The sequence below is a fragment of the Hemiscyllium ocellatum genome, chromosome 8 (genome assembly GCF_020745735.1).
Source record: "Hemiscyllium ocellatum isolate sHemOce1 chromosome 8, sHemOce1.pat.X.cur, whole genome shotgun sequence".
Taxonomy (NCBI): Eukaryota; Metazoa; Chordata; class Chondrichthyes; order Orectolobiformes; family Hemiscylliidae; genus Hemiscyllium; species Hemiscyllium ocellatum.
This window is the reverse complement of record NC_083408.1, coordinates 31170005-31187665: the sequence shown is the minus strand read 5'-3', so window position 1 is coordinate 31187665 and position 17661 is coordinate 31170005. Positions and strand designations below refer to the sequence as shown.

Here is a 17661-nt window from a genome sequence, read left to right as displayed (position 1 = left end):
GCAGCAGCAACCTCCTTTCCGATTGTGAGGCTGTTCAAAAAATTGCTGGCCTCTGATTGGCCAGCAGCTCTTGGCGAGCGGGACCTCCACTCTTGGGGAGGACCCGCTGCTTCACAGTTAAATGTAGCCAGTGGGTAAGACCACTGCCGCCTCCATTAAATATAATGTCCAGAGTCAGTACCCAGACTCCCAGATATGGTGCAAATGCCAAATATAGCTCTCTCTGGGAGGCTTCGCCCAGAGGTCCACTTGCCTAGTAGGGTGATAAAATGTCTGGAAATGAATCTTGCAGCATAGCGAGCTACAAATCTTCTCAAAACTCACTGTAGCTCCCTCTTCCTAGTCTCCATCAAATACTCCCAGGGCAGATACAGCCTAGGATTTGATACAGAGTAAAGATTCCTCTACACTGTCCCATTAAACAGTCCCAGGACAGATACACCACAGATTAGACACAATGTAAAACTCCATCTATACCAATAGTGCTTGAAGGCCAGATAATGGGACAGGGCAAATGCAAAGTAAATCTCCACCTTCTGCTGCCTCGGTCCATTATAACATTATAGGTTAGACTCAACAGTAAAGCTTTCCCTTCTTCACTGCATCATGTATTAAGTACAAACACAGAGTATGCTGGAGAAACCTAGCAGGTTTGGCAGTACCTGATCAGAGGAAATCAGAATTAACATTTTGAGTCTGGTATGACACTTCTTCAGAACTGAAAGTTGTTAGAAAATGCCTGCTTTATACTTTGACAGAAGCAGAGATCTAGTGCAAAAGACCAAGGTGCTGTTTAGTTATGGAGAAACGGAAAGAGAGAGATAAAATGGATGGAGGGTTGTCTCTACCATAAACAAGACAAAGCTGAGTGGTGTGTGGTGGAGGATAAGAAAAATGGAGAACAGACATAATGTGGTCAGTTTCTGAAATTATAGAATTCAATTTTGAGACCTTGAGGCAGTAGAGAAACTAAACGGAAAAGTGGGATGTTTTTCTTCAAACTTCTGTTGTGCTTTGTTGGAACATTGCAGCAGGCCCAGAACAGAAATATCAGTATGACAGCCAGGTGATTTACTGAAATGACAAGCAACTGGGACGTTGGGATCATTCCTACAGGCAGAGTCGAGATGCTCCACAAAGTGGTCACCCAGTCTGCATTCTGTCCTGCCAACATAAAGGAGACCACATTGTGAGCAGCGAATGCAGTAGATGGGCTTGAACTACCTGTAAAATTATGAGATAAGCTAGGCAGGAAGAAACCTTTCCACTTTCTGGGAAGACCAGGGGCATAGATTTAAGGTAAAGGGCAGAAAGTTTAGAGGAGACATGAGGAAAGACAGAGTTTTTTGAAGAACTAACAAGGAGGATTGATGAGGGTAGAGCGGTAGATGTGATCGATATGGACTTCAGTAAGGCATTCAACAAGGTTCCCCATGGGAGACTGATTAGCAAGGTTAGATCTCACAGAATAACAGGGAAAACTAGCCATTTGGATACAGAACTGGCTCAAAGGTAGAAGACACAGGGTGGTGGTAGAGGGATGTTTTTCAGACTGGAGGCCTGTGACCAGTGGAGTGCCTGAAGGATCGGTGCTGGGTCCACTACTTTTCATCATTTATATAAATGATTTGGATGTGAGAATAAGAGATGAAGTTGGCATTTGGGTGGGTATATGAATAGGAAGGGTTTGGAGGGATATAGGATGGGTGCTGGCAGGTGGGACTAGATTGGGTTGGGATATCTGGTCGGCATGGACGGGTTGGACTGAAGGGTCTGTTTCCGTGCTGTACATCTCTATGACACCAGAGGGTGGTGGGAATCTGGAACTCACTGCTTGTAAAGATGGGAGGCGCAGAAACCCTCACAAACATTTAGATGTGTACTTGTGACGCCAAGGCTATGTGCCAAATTCCAAAAAATGGAATTAGAATAATTCGGCAGTTGTTTTTGACTGGAATGGAATTGGTGAGCTGAAGGGCCTTTTCTGTGCTGGTGATTCTGACTAAGCACAACAGAAATTCTGCCTGGGTGTAACAGCCTGGAGGGAACCCATTCTCTCCTTCTCATAACTTACTTTATACAAATTTTACATCTCTTTTTCTCTTTACCCACCATTAACCACACTGAGGTCTTTTGCATTTGGCCTCCGCCTCTGTCAAAGGTAGAGAAGAAAAGTTTTCCAACACCTTTCAGTTCCAAAAGACAGTCACCCTGGACTCAAAACATTAATGCTGTTTCTCGATCGATGTTGCCAGACCTGCTGAGTTCCTCCAGCACTCTCCTCATTTCAGATTTCCAGCATCCAAAAAGATTTCATATTTACTCAATACTGAGTAAACATTTCTCTATATTCTCTCACCAAAATGCTTCAACATTCAAATGCAAATCGAACATAGGAACAGGAGTAAGCCACTCAGTCCCTTGAGCCTGGTCTGTCTGCTATCCAATGAAATCATGGTAGGTGTAACCCTCAACCCTAATCATCTTGACCCACATCCCTTAATCCTTTGCTTAACAAAAACTTATCTATCACATTCAAAATTAACATCCCGCATCCACTGCATCCTGTGGAAGTGTGTTCCAAACCTCTATTCTATGCTGTAATCTTCTAAGTCCAAAATATCCCTCCTAAGGTATAATGTCCTGATCTGTTCTCAGTGCTATAGCATATTTTCTGCATCCTTATACTCCCGCCCTCTAGATATAAAGGCCATCTCCTTCAAAAAGCATACCATGACCTGAGCGGGATGATAATTTGGAGACAATTCCATCCTGGTGGACTTGTATCCCAACCGGAAATGGGCTGAGACTGACTAATCTATTTCACACAAAATAATTTTAAACGTCTGCTATTAAAAACGGTTACCTACTAGATTAGATTAGATTCCCTACAGTGTGGAAACAGGCCCTTCGGCCCAACAAGTCCACACTGACCCTCCGAAGAGTAACCCACCCAGACCCATTTCCCTCTGACTAATGCACCTAACACTATGGGCAATTTAGCATGGCCAATTCACATCTTTGGATTGTGGGAGGAAACTGGAGCACCTGGAGGAAACCCACGCAGACACTGGGAGAATGTCTGTGTGGAGTTTGCACAGTCACCTAAGGCTGGAATCGAACCTGGGTCCCTAGTGCTGTGAGGCAGCAGTGCTAACTACTGAGCCACCGTGCCGCCTTATTTACTATCAATGCTACTTAACTCTATGATCTGCCTGTATTGCTCGCAAGACAAAGCTTTTCACTGTGCCTTGGTACACACGACAATAAATTCAATTCAACAACAACTTGCATTTATAACATAGCTTTAACATGGTAAGACTTCCCAGAAGTCATCATCAATTTGACACAGTGCCTTTAAGATAATATTAGAATAAGTGATCATTTGGTTAAAAAAAGAGTAGAGTTTACGAAGGGGGCAGCACAATGGCTCAGTGATTAGCACTGTTGCCTCTTACCACTAGGGACCTGGGTTCAATTCTACCTTTGGGTCACTGTCTGTGTGGAGTTTGCATATTCTCCCCGTGTCTATGTGATACCCTCCAGCTGCTTTGGTTTCTTTCCACAGTCCAAAGCTGTGCAGGTTAGGTGGCTTGACCATGTTAAGTTGCCCATAGTGTCCTGGTATGTGTAGGTTAGGTGGATTAGGCATGGTTTGCAAGGATAGGGTGGGTCTGGGCGAGATGCTGTTCAGAGGGTTAGCGTGGACCTAATGGGCTGAATGGCCTGTAGGGATTCTATGAGGATCTTAAAGCAGGCTAGAGACAGAGAGGTTGAGGAGTTGAGAAGGAATTTCAAAGATTATGCACTCGACAGCTGAAACTAACTGGCATTGGTGGATTATTGAGATATTCAAGTTGCTAGAATTGGAGAGATGCGACTGGAGTTTAGAAAGGAAGGCATAGGTCACATGTGCAGTGCAACTTCTAATTGACAACCTCAGGAAATCTGACAGATGAAAGTCATTTTTTGCACACAATTCAACAGATGTCATGGACACTAAAGCAAACTGCGCAGCTGAAGGCCTCACCACTCAAAGCATGAAACTACTGACACCAAACAAAAGCGAAGGCGGAAACTGTGAGGCTTTGCAAATGGAGCACATTTGTGCCCACAATACACGGTCGAGAAACAGAAACCAAGCCAAAGTACCTTGACTGCTTCTACGTCACTGCTCATTGTGCGTGTCAAAAAAATAACAAACAAAATAGTTTACCTAATCTGCTTCCTGGTCAGGGTGGTAACGCCTCTTCTTAAATAGGTATGGACTCAGTTGTTTACAGTGCAGGAGGCCATTCAGCCCATTGTGTCAGCACCAGTCAACAAAGATCTGATTACACTAATCCCATCTTCCAGTTTGTGGCCCATAGCCATGGAAGCCATGGCAACACAAGTGAATATCTAAATATTGTTTCAGTATCATGAGTGTTTCACCCTTTCAGGCAGCAAGTTCCAAACTCCCGCTATCCTGTGAGTGGAAAAAAGTTCTCATCAATTCACCTCTGAGCCTTACCTTAAACCTCTGCCCAGAGTTATTCACCACTTTACTAATGACTTAGATTTGGATTTTATTATCAATGGAAAAAGTGCCTTTGTTTGGAGGGATATGGGCCAAGCGCAGGCAGGTGTGACTAGATTAGTTTGGAATTATGGTTGACACGGTCAGGTTGGACCGAAGGGTCTGTTTCCATGCTATATGACTCTACCCACTATCAATGCCCCTTATCAAATGCACCTCTGTCATGTTCCCACTCAACACTCATTGAATAAGGAAAACTATCCGGATATATCCATTCTTTCCTCACAGCTCAGACCCTCCAGCCCAGACAACATCCTGGCCAATTTCTGCACCTTTTCTAGTGCAATCACATCCTTCCTGAAACATAATAAATAAAATTGCACACAATACTCCAGCTGTGGCCTAACCAGTGTTTTTTTTATCAGTTCCAGCATAATCCACTTGCTTTTGGATTCTATGTTCGGATATGGGTGGCACAGTGGCTCAGTGGTTAGCACTGCTGCCTCACAGTGCCAGGGCCCTGGGTCAGATTCCAGCCTCAGGTGACTGCCTGTGTGGAGTTTGCACATTCTCCTCCTATCTGCACGGGTTTCCTCCGGGTGCTCTGGTTTCCTCCCACAATCCAAAGGTGTGCAGGTTAGGTGAATTGGCCATGGGAAATTGCCCGTAGTGTTCAGGGATGTGTAGGTTAGGTGCATTACTCAGGGGTAACTGCAAACTAATAAGGTTGGGGAATGGGTCTGGGCGGAGAGTTGGTGTGGACTTGTTGGGCCAAATGGCCTGTTCCCACACTGCAGGGACTCTGTGAACAAAGGCACCTTCTCCTTGTGCATTACCTCACAGTGTTTTGGGTTGAATTCCATTTGTCACTGATCTACCGAGCTGCCCAGTCAACTGATATTGTCCCTCAGTTTACAGGTATCCTCCCCACTATTTAGCACCCAACCAATTTTCATGTCATCCGTGAACTTCTCAATTTAATATATTCTCCCTCCAATTTGCATTTATATTAAACTTTTAACAAAGTAAACTATTACAATGGACTTCAACTGAATTAGTCTTGGGAAATTTTTTGTTATATTCCCTCTCAAGCATGTGCTTTCTTGCTTAGGAGACCAAACGCTCCAAGAGTGATCTCACCAAAGCCCTGTAAAACTGCAGTAACACTTCTTTACTCTTATACTCGAATACTTTTATCTTGAATGCTCACATACTAATTGCTTTCCTATTTAATTGCTCTACCTGCACGCCAACCTTCTGTGATTCATCTCCAAAGTCATTCAGAACCCGCCGTGTATCAATATGCCCATGAACAATTAAAAATATCTTGCTTTTCTAGTTTACCAATGAAAATGGATAATTTTACGCTTTCACACATTATACTCTATTTTTCACATATTTGTCCAATTACTTAAATGGTCTGCAGTTTTCTACTGTATATGCCATGCCTCCAAGCTATAAAGAAATTACATATTTGCTTATTTATGTGCAATAGGAATTTATTTATAAGATTTGTATTTTATTAACTGCCCTCTGCTTGTTTCCAGCAAATTCTACAGTTTGTTTGCCTGTAATCTGAGTCTATATCTAGGCCCAACCAATCAAATAGCGTGAGCGTAAACCAACTCGCATCTTCAAACACATGACAAGTGCCCAATTGAACACCACAGTAGCCTTCTTGCATCCTTTTCATAACTCTCTTTCCCATCCGGCTTGTACCTGGATAAATTAAAAACAACAAAACAGAAATTGCTGGAAAATCCCAGGTCTGGCTCCATCTGTGGAGAGAAAGCAGATTTAACGTTTTAGGTCTAGTGACCCTTCAGAACGGAAGATTTCTTTCTCTCCACAGATGCTGCCAATCCTGCTGCGCTTTTCCAGCAATTCCTGCTCATTTCTCATTTCCAGCATTTGTAATTTGTTCTTTTTCTGGTTAAATTACACACTGTTTCCTCATTGAACTCATTAGTACAAATTCTAGCTGCAAATGTGTTGCTGGTCAAAGCACAGCAGGCCAGGCAACATCTCAGGAATAGAGAATTCGACGTTTCGAGCATAAGCCCTTCATCGGGAATAAGAGAGAGAGAGCCAAGCAGGCTAAGATAAAAGGTAGGGAGAAGGGACTAGGGGGAGGGGCGATGGAGGTGGGATAGGTGGAAGGAGGTCAAGGTGAGGGTGATAGGCCGGAGTGGGGTGGGGGCGGAGAGGTCAGGAAGAGGATTGCAGGTTAGGAGGGCGGTGCTGAGTTGAGGGAACCGACTGAGACAAGGTGGGGGGAGGGGAAATGAGGAAACTGGAGAATTCCAGTAACTAACACTCAAGCACCAATCCACTAGCCACTAGTTAAGCTTTGTCATCACAAACTAATATGTTTACTTCTACTCTCAATTTTGGTCTGTTTAACAACCCTTAATCCACGGTAATTTGTTACACAATTCCATTGCCCTGTCTTTGTGAAAAAAAATCTCCGTGTGAGGCCTAATAGAAAATTTTCTTTAAATATAAGTGATACACGACCTGCCACGATTCCCCAAAAAGAAGGGATATTAAAAACAGGAATACAGAGGACAAACGCCAGTACTGTGAGGATCAGTCTCTGAGCATACTTAAGTCAGAAATCAATGAATATCTGCATATGAATTACCTCGACGTAAAACCCTCGTCTGTCATTTCTCATGTTCATGCCAGAGAATCCCTACAGTGCGGAAGGAGGTCATTTGGTCCACAGAGTCTGCACTGGCCCTCCGAAGAGCATCCCACACAGACTCAGAACCCTATTATTTCCCGTAAACCCACATTTTCCATGGCTACTCCACCTAGCCTATAAATCCATGGACACTACGGACAATTTTAGCATGGCCAATCCACCTAACCTGCACGTTTTTGGATTGTGGGGAGGAAACTGAAGCACCCAGCAAAAAACCACGGAAAAATGTGCAAACTCCACACAGTCACCTGAGGTTGTAACTGAACCTGGGTCCCTGGCACTGTGACGTAGTAGTGTTAACCAGAGAGCCACTGTGTTGCCCAATTGATAGCTGCCCTCCATCACACTATGTATAAGTCCCTGAATGTTCACTTTTGTTTATTAACCTGTATCCTACTCACCACTGAGTCACTTCTATTATCATTGAGTCAGAGGGTCAGCCATTGCAATGCCATGACCAGTTGCCCTAATTGCAGAGGAGAATTATTTGTGGAGTGTCACGTGATCCTTCTTATGGAGTAGCCTGTTTGGGCCACTGATCGTCAGGGTAACCTGTCCATTCCCTTATAGATCTTCTCAGGGTGAATACCAGTGCAGAACCATGCCTCCTCCAAATGAAATGGTCAGTTTTTACAAATTAAAGACCTCCTCTGTAAAGGCCAGCTTGCAGTGCATCATGAAGATTCAGGATAAACATCCTTCACTGGTTTTACTTACCATCTGAGGTGGATCGTCACAGTTTCTGCCAGTTTCTCTTTTGCCTATTCTGACCTCTGACAGTTGCACACATTGCTGGAATCTACCTGCTCCTGGTTCTGCCAGTTCCTCCTACTGTCAGGGTCTGCCTGGTCCAGGATCTGCTCGCCTGCCCTCTCACCTGAGTTCATCTGTTCTGACCTCTGCCAGGTTCTTTAATGGCCTGAGGTTTGCTGTGTCAATTCCAGCCGGTTTCATGCACCTCACTGATCTGCCCAAAGCATGTTCTGCTAGTCTCACTTCAGTGTCGGATCATGGCTGCTGCTGCTTTGCTTTGCTTATATTTTAATGACAGTGTAGGATGGTGCTGGGTATGCTCAAGAGAATAGGTTTTTCAATTTTACCACTATCATAATGTTGTAAAACATGCTCAGCGATGGTCTTGGAGTAAGTTGTTAAACCAGGACCATTTCAGCACAGTAGGCATCAAGTTGTGAAAGTCCCAGAGGTCCAAAGGAGCATTTTAAGACATTTCAATAAAAGATCATTCATGGGATGGGGGCATCACTGGCTAGGCCAACATTTATTGCTTATCCCTAATTGCCCAGAGGGCAGTTAAGAATAAACCGCATTCCTGTGGGTCTGGATTCACATGTAGGCCAGACCAGGTAAGGATGACAGTTCCCTTTCCTAAAAGACATTAGTGAACCAAATGGGATTCTCTAACAAGCAACAATGGAATCATAGTCATCATTAGACTCTTAATTCCAGATTTTCATTGAATTCAAATTCTACCATGTGTGGTGGGATTAACATTCCAATGATAAAACCAGTAGGCCATCGCCTCTCATTTGAGAGGGAGCAAGACAGACAACTGGGGCAGGGGTGAGGTTGAGAAGACAGGATCTTCATGCTAACCTCAACCTAGTGCTGGACTTGAACCTGACCAAATGGTTGCACTCTGCATTGCAAACCAGCCATCCAAGATAACCGACCCTCTCACCAGCAAAATATAAACCTTGCAGGGCGAGACACCAAAACGTTCACCTTACAGCAAAGTGTTCTGACCACTGCCCATCACATAACCAGATGTCTAGAAATGCTAGACATGTCATCAATCATCTATTGATAGCTGCTTCATTGATATAACAACAATTTGCAAAAGCAGCAGTACAAAGATTTGAAAAAAAGGCTACTAGGAGGGAAAATTGAGTTGTGGGACCATTGGATAGCTCATTCTATAAGCCCACATTGACACGACAGGCTGAATGGCCTCACTTTGTGCGGTAGGTTGCAGTGCATTGCTTTAGCGCATTCCTGAAAAACAAACAGGAAGCAATTTGCTTGCCAAAAGCTGTTAGGAAATTAATTAGTTTACATATCAACATAAGTAAATAAATCACTGCACTCAAGAAGGAACAACAGCCCTTTTCTATCCATATGTTTAGTGTCACGAACGAATTATAACCAACTTTAATACACCAGTGGTGTACCAGAGGATCAGTGCCAGGGCTCCAGCTGTTTGCAATTTCACTGTGAGAACCAACTGTAATATCTACAAGTTTGCACATGATACAGAACTTGGGAATGTGAATTGTGAGAAGAATGTGAAGAGGATTTTGGCAGGCTGAGTGGACAAGGGCGTGGCAGATAGAATATACTTTGTGAATATAGTGAATATATTATTGCAAAATTATCCATTTTGGCCAAAAGCATGAAGGGGCAGGGTATTTCTTGAAAGGTGAGAGGTTAAAAAGTGTTGATGCCCAAAGTGACCAAGATGTCCTTGCTCATAATTGACTGAAAACTAGCATGTAGGTACAGGAAGAAGTTTGCAAACGATCATTTGCCTTTTTCTCACAGTGATCTGAGTAAAAGTACAAAGAAGTTTTGCTTCAATGGTACAATCCTCTGGTTCAACCTCATATGGAGCATTGTGTGCAGAATTGGTCCCCTTGCCTTACAAACCATATATTTGCCTCAGAAGTTCAGTGAAGGTGTACTGATTACTGATACGGTAGAACTACATTATGAGGAGACTGTGCCTGTGTTCTCTCAAATTAAGGGGAGAAGAGATCTCCTAAAACCTACAAAGTCCCTGAAGGAATAGACAGACTAGATGCAGAAAGTATGTTTTCCCTGGCTGTGAGGTGCTCAACCAAGAAACATTGTTTCAGAATAAATGGTAAGCCATTTAGACAGATGAAGAAGAATGTCTTCGCACAGAACTTAGTGAATTGATGGAATTCTCTGCCCAAGATACTTGTGGAAGCTCAGCCATTAGTCCAGTTCAGATTGTTAGTTACTACTTTTTACTCACAAATTATATCAAAGGAGAGAGTGGTGGGTGCACGGAATGCACTGCCAGCAGTGGTAGCACAGTCAGGTACATTAGGAACATTTAAGCGACTCTTGGATAGGCACATAGATGACAGTAGAATGATGGATATGGAGGTTAGTTTGATCTTAGAGTAGGATATAAGGTCGGCACAACATCGCGGGCTGAAAGGCCTGTATTGCGCTGGGAGAAAGTGAGGACTGCAGATGCTGGAAATCAGTCGAAATGTGGTGCTGGAAAAGCACAGCAGTGTCAGGCAGCATCTGAGGAGCAGGAGAATTGGCATTTTGAATAACAGCCCTCCATCAGAAATGAAGCTTGTGAGCTGAAGGGGCTGAGAGATACATGGGAGGGAGTTGGGAACCCTTCATTCCTGATGAAGGCCTCTTGCCCGAAATGTCGATTCTCCTGTTCATCGGATGCTGCCTAACCTGCTGTGCTTTTCCAGCACCACACTCTGTGCTGTGCTATGCTGTTCTATGTTCTAAATGGCAATAGCATGGAAATACATGAGGTAGCTGACCATCCATGAGGTAGAATGATGGATCAGGCAGGACAATGATCTTCTCCAGCTCCTATGTTCCTATAGTTGATAATTATTTTTAAAATACATTAAACAGCCGAAAAAAAAGACGGATCTTGTAATCTCATGACTGGACTTCAAAGTAACCTTCCAGAAGTTTGTCAGAAGTCAAAAGTCAGCCTGACAATCGATCCCTCATGTACCTCCTTGATGGGACTAGAATTCTAAACATTGTATTATAAACTGCCAGCGTGACATTGTCTCGAAGAAAAAAAAGCATAATTAATGGTATTACAGGTTATCTTCATTCAAACGTTCCACTTACCCAATGGGATAGGTTACTGAGTCATTTATTGTAATGCAAACCATTGTCTTAACAGTAAACCCCCACCCCTTACTTCAACGTCCACCTCCTCCCCACCACCACCACCACCACCAAAATCTCCAGGCAAAGAAAGCTTGGTAATCTGACTCCCACAGTGACATAATTTTTAAATAGCAGTCAGTTATGGCAGACAATACTGCTTCTTACAGCATTTACTGATAATATCAAGCACAAACACCAGGCTACAAAGAAGAAAGAAATTCTAGCTAGTATCTGTGTTCTCTACAAAGCAGAAACAATATCCACATTAGAAGAACTTTGAATGAGAAGAAATTGTCTACAACTCCTGAATTGCTGGCCAGCCAATCATCCAGCGTCTCAAAGCCCCTCTTAAAGTAAGGACATTATTAAACTCATCTCCCCGACTGGTTTTGTACTTAGGTTGTTGTAAGTTGAATAATCTATTTGCCCTTTTTGAGCAAGTTTAACATTTCCACACTGTCCTTAACAGTGTGTGGCTTTCACACACAAAGAAGATAACGAAATCAGCTTTAACGAAAGGCCAGTGCAAATTTGTACTTTACTTTCTTCAACACGTCTCACTTGGCTTAATAAAATCCATAGCGAAATCGACAAAAACATCATCATTTGATTGATGCTTCACAGCTTTCCACCATTAATGTAGAGTTCAACAACTTTAGATCATAACTATTAAAAAGCAAGCAGAATCCTTCAAGTCAAATACAAAAGCTGGACAGTTATTCTAATGTTTTATAAACCACAGTTAGGCTCCAGTACTGTGCCGAATTATGGGCAGGGAAGGATGCCCAGGCTTTGCATTGGAAACTAGAAATAAATCAATAGCGTGACACCAGTTATATGAACAGTCTAAGTAAACCCTTTACAACACAGAAGATTCAGGAGAGATTTAATGGAGGTGTTCACATTTTTGAGGAGGTTTAGTCAAGGTGGTGTGAAGAAATTTCTGTTGTCCACAGAATACCAATTTAATGTAACTGGCAAGAATGAACGATGCGATGAGGAAAATTGTTTTTACACGGTGAGTCATGGTTACAACTGCACAGCCGAAAAGGGCAGATTCAGTAGGAATTTTCTGAAGTAAATATGATTAATACTGGCCAAGGAGAATATTTGCAGGGCAATGGGGAAATAGCAGGGGTCGAGACTAATTGGAAGTGCTTTCAGAGGTCTGCCATGTGGACTTAATGATCTTTCTCTGTGCTCTATGATTCTAACCATTTCCTCCCATTTTGTTGAGCAGCAGCTGGCAATAATGATTCTGCTGTAAACATTTACACCTCCCTGGACACATTTTTGTTTCTTTACCCGTCCCACAATCCCCTTAGCATCTACCATCATCCCTCCATCCTTTGTTCTTCAATTTCACTTGGCTATTCATTCCAGTTCCAATGAAAGATATTTGAACTTTATAAAAATATATTAATTTGTGGGAATGTGGTGCTTCGGGCAAGATATTCACTGACTAGTACTAACTGCCTTTATTTGAGGCACTGGGCCACTGCAGACCACAAAGGTATGGCCTCAGTTAGAAAGAGAATACCAGAATTTTGAGCCAGCAACAATGGAAGAAATTAATTTCCCTCAAGTGTGAGTCTGATTTCCTTTTTAAATCATTGTTCTTTGCCATTTCCACCATCTTCTTGGGAAAGGAGCTCCAGGTCATTATCGCATAATGGTGCATAAAATGCTTCTTCCTCATGTTCCTCTGTATCTTCTGCCAAAAGCTAAACTCTGTGTACCCCAGTGATTGTACCATCAGCTAATGGGAACAGCTATGAACAAATGATGGACAGGAAAAAGGTCTTTAGTCCATTCAGGCTGTCTAATCCAATATGAGCACGCTCTACATTACGCATAACCCAGAAGGTAATCAAAAACTAGATTTTATATTTAAAAAAGGCAAATTTGGGAGGAAAAGTATGATTTCTCCATGTCATTAGGGGGAAATCAAACTAGGTCTCGCAAATCACATGTTTTAACTTTCAGATTTACTGCTGAAGAGTTCATGCCTCAACATCTGTTGATGTTTGTATTAAGAAAAAGTGCTATTTTTCAGTACTTTTCCAGAAATTTTGTTCTCTCACAAGTTTTCACTGGAGGTGAAGGAACACAAAGAACATGTACATGCCAATTTTGCTGCCGATCACCAGAAAACATTTGAGAAGTCCCTTGAATTGATTCATGCAGAGGGTCAAATCTCTTCAGTCAGAAGTTTTCTATACCGCAAGTTGAACAATCGATTTGCTTTAAAGTTGATTCATGCAAGACCTATGAGGTCTTGAGGCACTTGCAGAAATAACCGTACTGCTGGGCCAAATGCTCCAGGTTCACATACCACACTGGCCTTGATAGCCATGGAAAGTTTGTCATAAAGTGACCAAACAGGCTAATTTTCTTTCTGTAAATCCGTCTGAAGCACCTATGGGTACTGGCAAGAGTAGAAGAGTTTCCTGGTCAGCCAGAACCATGTAGTAGCAGCAGCCTCCCCAAGTTAAATATTTCACACTGATTCTTGCCATGAGTAAGCATCATCGTCATTCTGAGGGACTACCAGATACAGACCTCCTTATTTCATTACGATTTGCTGCTGATCTGTAAATTTGAAATTTGCATTGCTTATGTGCTACTCAATGTAGATAAATCCCAATATTTGTGCAATGCTGTAGATAAAGACTCCAGCCTATGTTTTATCCTGCACCTAGTGTGCAGTCTGTGTTTTCAATAACATATAGCATATTCCAGCTGGGGTACCATTCTATACATAACAAATCCACTGCAAGCTAAATCTAAATGTGCAGATGGAATTAGACCAAAGAGGGAAATACACACTCGCCAAGATAAAAATTTAAATGAATTTCACCTAGTGCAGATCCTCTCGCCTCCCACCAAACTTTTCGGAGTTTTGGCTGACTGAATTACAGCATCCCATAAAATTCCTGCTGACACAACGCTCTGTTTTTTCTTGAATAAGAGAAATACTCCGGAGTTTTTCAGCGAGTAACAGGACTTTACAAAATGATTTCAGCTCACATTGACAAATTTCTGGGGCTCAGCAAAGTTACACAACACCACACATCTTCCTGCCTGGGAAGGGTACAAGGCTGCATCTCCAGAAGCAATGTATAGGAATGGGAGCAGGAGTCATAAAGTCACAGAGATGTACAGCATGGAAACAGACCCTTCAGTCCAACCCATCTATGCCGACCAGGTATCCCAACCCAATCTAGTCCCACCTACAAGTACCCGGCCCATGTCCCTCCAAACCCTTCCTATTCATATACCCATCCAAATGTCTCTTAAATGTTGTAAATTGTACCAGCCTCCACCACATCCTCTGGCAGCTCATTCCATACAGATACCACCCTCTGCATGAAAAGGTTGCCCCTTAGGTCTCTTTTATATCTTTCCCCTCTCACTCTAAACCTGTGCCCTCTAGTTCTGGACTCCTCGACCCCAGGGAAAGGACTTTGTCTATTTCTCCTATCCATGCCCCTCATAATTTTGTAATAATCTATAAGGTCACCCCTCAGCCTTCGATGCTCCAAGGAAAACAGCCCCAGCCTGTTCAGCCTCTCCATGTAGCTCAGATCCTCCAAAACTGGCAACATCCTTGTGAATCTTTTCTGAACCCTTTCAAGTTTCACAACATCTTTCCGATAGGAAGGAGACCAGAATTGCACGCAATATTCCAACAGTGGCCTAACCAATGTCCTGTATAGCCGGAACATGACCTCCCAACTCCTGTACTCAATACTCTGACCAATTAAGGAAAGCATACCAAACGCCTTCTTCACTACCTATCTATCAGTGACTCTACTTTCAAGGAGCTATGAACCTGTACTCCAAGGTCTCTTTGTTCAGCAACACTTCCTAGGACCTTATCATCAGTCACTAATAAATTCAATGAGGAATTCAGGAGAAATCTCCTTATTCAGAGCATGATCCGAATGTAGAACATGCTACAACATGCAAGAATTGAAGTGTCACACTTCTGACTTGTGCCTTAGATCCTCCAGATCCTCCTGAAGCCGCTATCTTCCTCAAAGCACACATTCCCACTTTGTTTTATATCTTCTGCAAATTTGAAATGTTGCATGTGGTCTTCACCTCCAGTTCACTGACATATATTGTGAACAGGTGGGACCCAAGTATTGATCCTTGTGGTACCCCACTAGTCATAGCCTGCCAACATGAGAATGGCCGAGTCGTTAACATTGACTAGAAACTGAAGCGGATGAGTTATGATGAACACTGTGGTTACAAGAGCAGGACAAAAGCTGGAATTTTACAATGATAAGCTCGCTACTTGACTCTGCAAAGCCTGCTCATCTATTCACCATACACACAGAAGTCAGGCACAAGTCAGGGAGAACACTCTCCACTTAACTGGATAAAGATACATCCAACAAAACTCAAAAAGCTCAACACTGTCCACAACATATAGTCCAGAGATGTGCAGGCTAGGTGAATTAGCGGTGTGGGTCTGGGTGGGATCCTCTTTGGTGAGTTGGTTTAACTAATGGGCTGAATGGCCTGCTTCCACACTGTAGGGATTCTATAATTCTATAACACAGCTGCACGTTTAACTGGTATGCCATCCCCCACCTTAAACACTGATTCACTCCACCGCTAACACACAACAGCAGCAGTGCGTGCCATCAAAGTTGTACCCAAAGTTGTACCACATACTGCCTGTACACTGCATTCCAGCCTACCAAAGGGTGCCATGATCAAAATACAGTTAAGGCAAAGTGACGAATTCTGCAAGGAGTTGCTCCTCTAATCAGAGCCAATGGCTCTCACATTTGCTGCTGATAACCTCATTGGGGGATGAGGTCGCTGCATGGAAGTGGGGAGGGGAGAAGCTTCCTGCTTGAGGGTTGGAGGGTAAATGTGGAGCGTGAGGCTGGAAGCAGGACTCTTAGTTGCACAGGAAGATTCAAGGTCATGAGGATTGTCAGTGACAACAACAGGGAGACTCAGCAAAGTGGAAAGGGAGTGGAGAAAGCACATCTTGGTGCCTTTCCAGCCAAAACACATTTCTCCTCAGCGATATTAATCTCAAAGCAGCTTCCGTCTGGTTGACTGGAATCTATGCCAATGCGTGCCCAGCTTTCTCTCAGTGTGACAATGGGTGAGTGTGAATGGACAAGAGACCCAGGCACACGTGCACACACAGATGGACAGTTCACACATGCGCTCACAAACACTCCTAACTGTTAGACTTTGCCCTCATCCCCTTCCTCCCCTGGTGATAAAACTTGGTGCCTCATTTATTTCTCTGAAACCTGGGAATGTTTCATACCTGCATACCTGCCCCAACCCCACGCTCCCACCACCACCCCCCAAAAGATAATGGCGAGAATAAAAGGGAGAATGTTTATTTCTGACTGCAATACAAAAAAAAACGCAGATTCTAGTCTCGGTAGTGTAGGTAGAGCATTGCCTACCTAATTACCAGAGAAGAGAAAGCCCAAGGTTCAATGTCTGCTCTGTGTAAGTCAGCAGATTTTATGACATTTTCTCGGGCGAGAACTAACTTTAAGACCTTGGACCTTGAGGTGGGTCTCCCACTCCCAATCATCAATATTGAGTGTACATGCTGGAAAGGCTCACATCCAGTATTCTGACCTCTGCAATAAAGAAACATGCCAGCACTGTATGCTCATAAGGGACAAGGCACTGCAAAATCCACAGAAGCCAATTAACTTGCATAAGAATTGACAAGCAGTGAATGGTAGGGGGAGAGTGGGGTGGTAGAGAAAGCAACTGGTAGGCAGAAAAAGGAATTAGGATGGATTTCTTTGACCTTGGTGGTGATGTGACCAAGTAAGATAATCCCACCTGCTGCCTGCAAAAGTATCTCATGGCCCAAATAAAAATGGGCGATGACAAGAGCAGAACAGCCCTGACCCCCAAGTACCAGACCAAACACATCTTTACTACTCTATTAATTCCAACACTGGAATGCACAATCCAAAGATGTGCAAGTTAGGTGGACTGGTCACACTAAGGGCAGCATGGTGGCACAGTGGCTAGCACTGCTGCCTCACAGCACCAGAGACCTGGGTTCAATTCCCACCTCAGGCGACTGACTGTGTGGAGTTTGCACGTTCTCCCCGTGTTTTGTGGGTTTCCTCCGGGGGCTCCGGTTTCCTCCCACAGTCCAAAGATGTGCAGGTCAGGTGAATTGGCCATGCTAAATTGCCCGTAGTGTTAGGTGAAGGGGTAAATGTAGGAGAATAGGTCTGGGTGGGTTGCGCTTCGGCGGGTCGGTGTGGGCTTGTTGGGCTGAAGGGCCTGTTTCCACACTGTAATTAATCTAATCTAATAACCTAACCAAATCTAAATGGCCCAAGCTACGTGGGTTAGCCATTGGAAATGCTGGGTTACAGGGATAGGATGGGGTGGTAAGTCTAGGTGGGACGCTCTTCGGAGGGTTGATAGGCCACATGGCATGTTCCCACACTATAGGGATTCGATTATTCTATTCTTTGATTCTATTGCGACA

General features: G+C 43.5%; 1 protein-coding gene across 9 annotated transcripts in view; it reads right to left on the bottom strand.

Annotated features, from left to right (window-relative positions):
• The window catches only part of rad51b (RAD51 paralog B), a 582669-nt gene that overhangs the window by 271186 nt on the left and 293822 nt on the right, over nucleotides 1–17661 (bottom strand). The gene's annotated exons all lie outside the window — the stretch shown is intronic.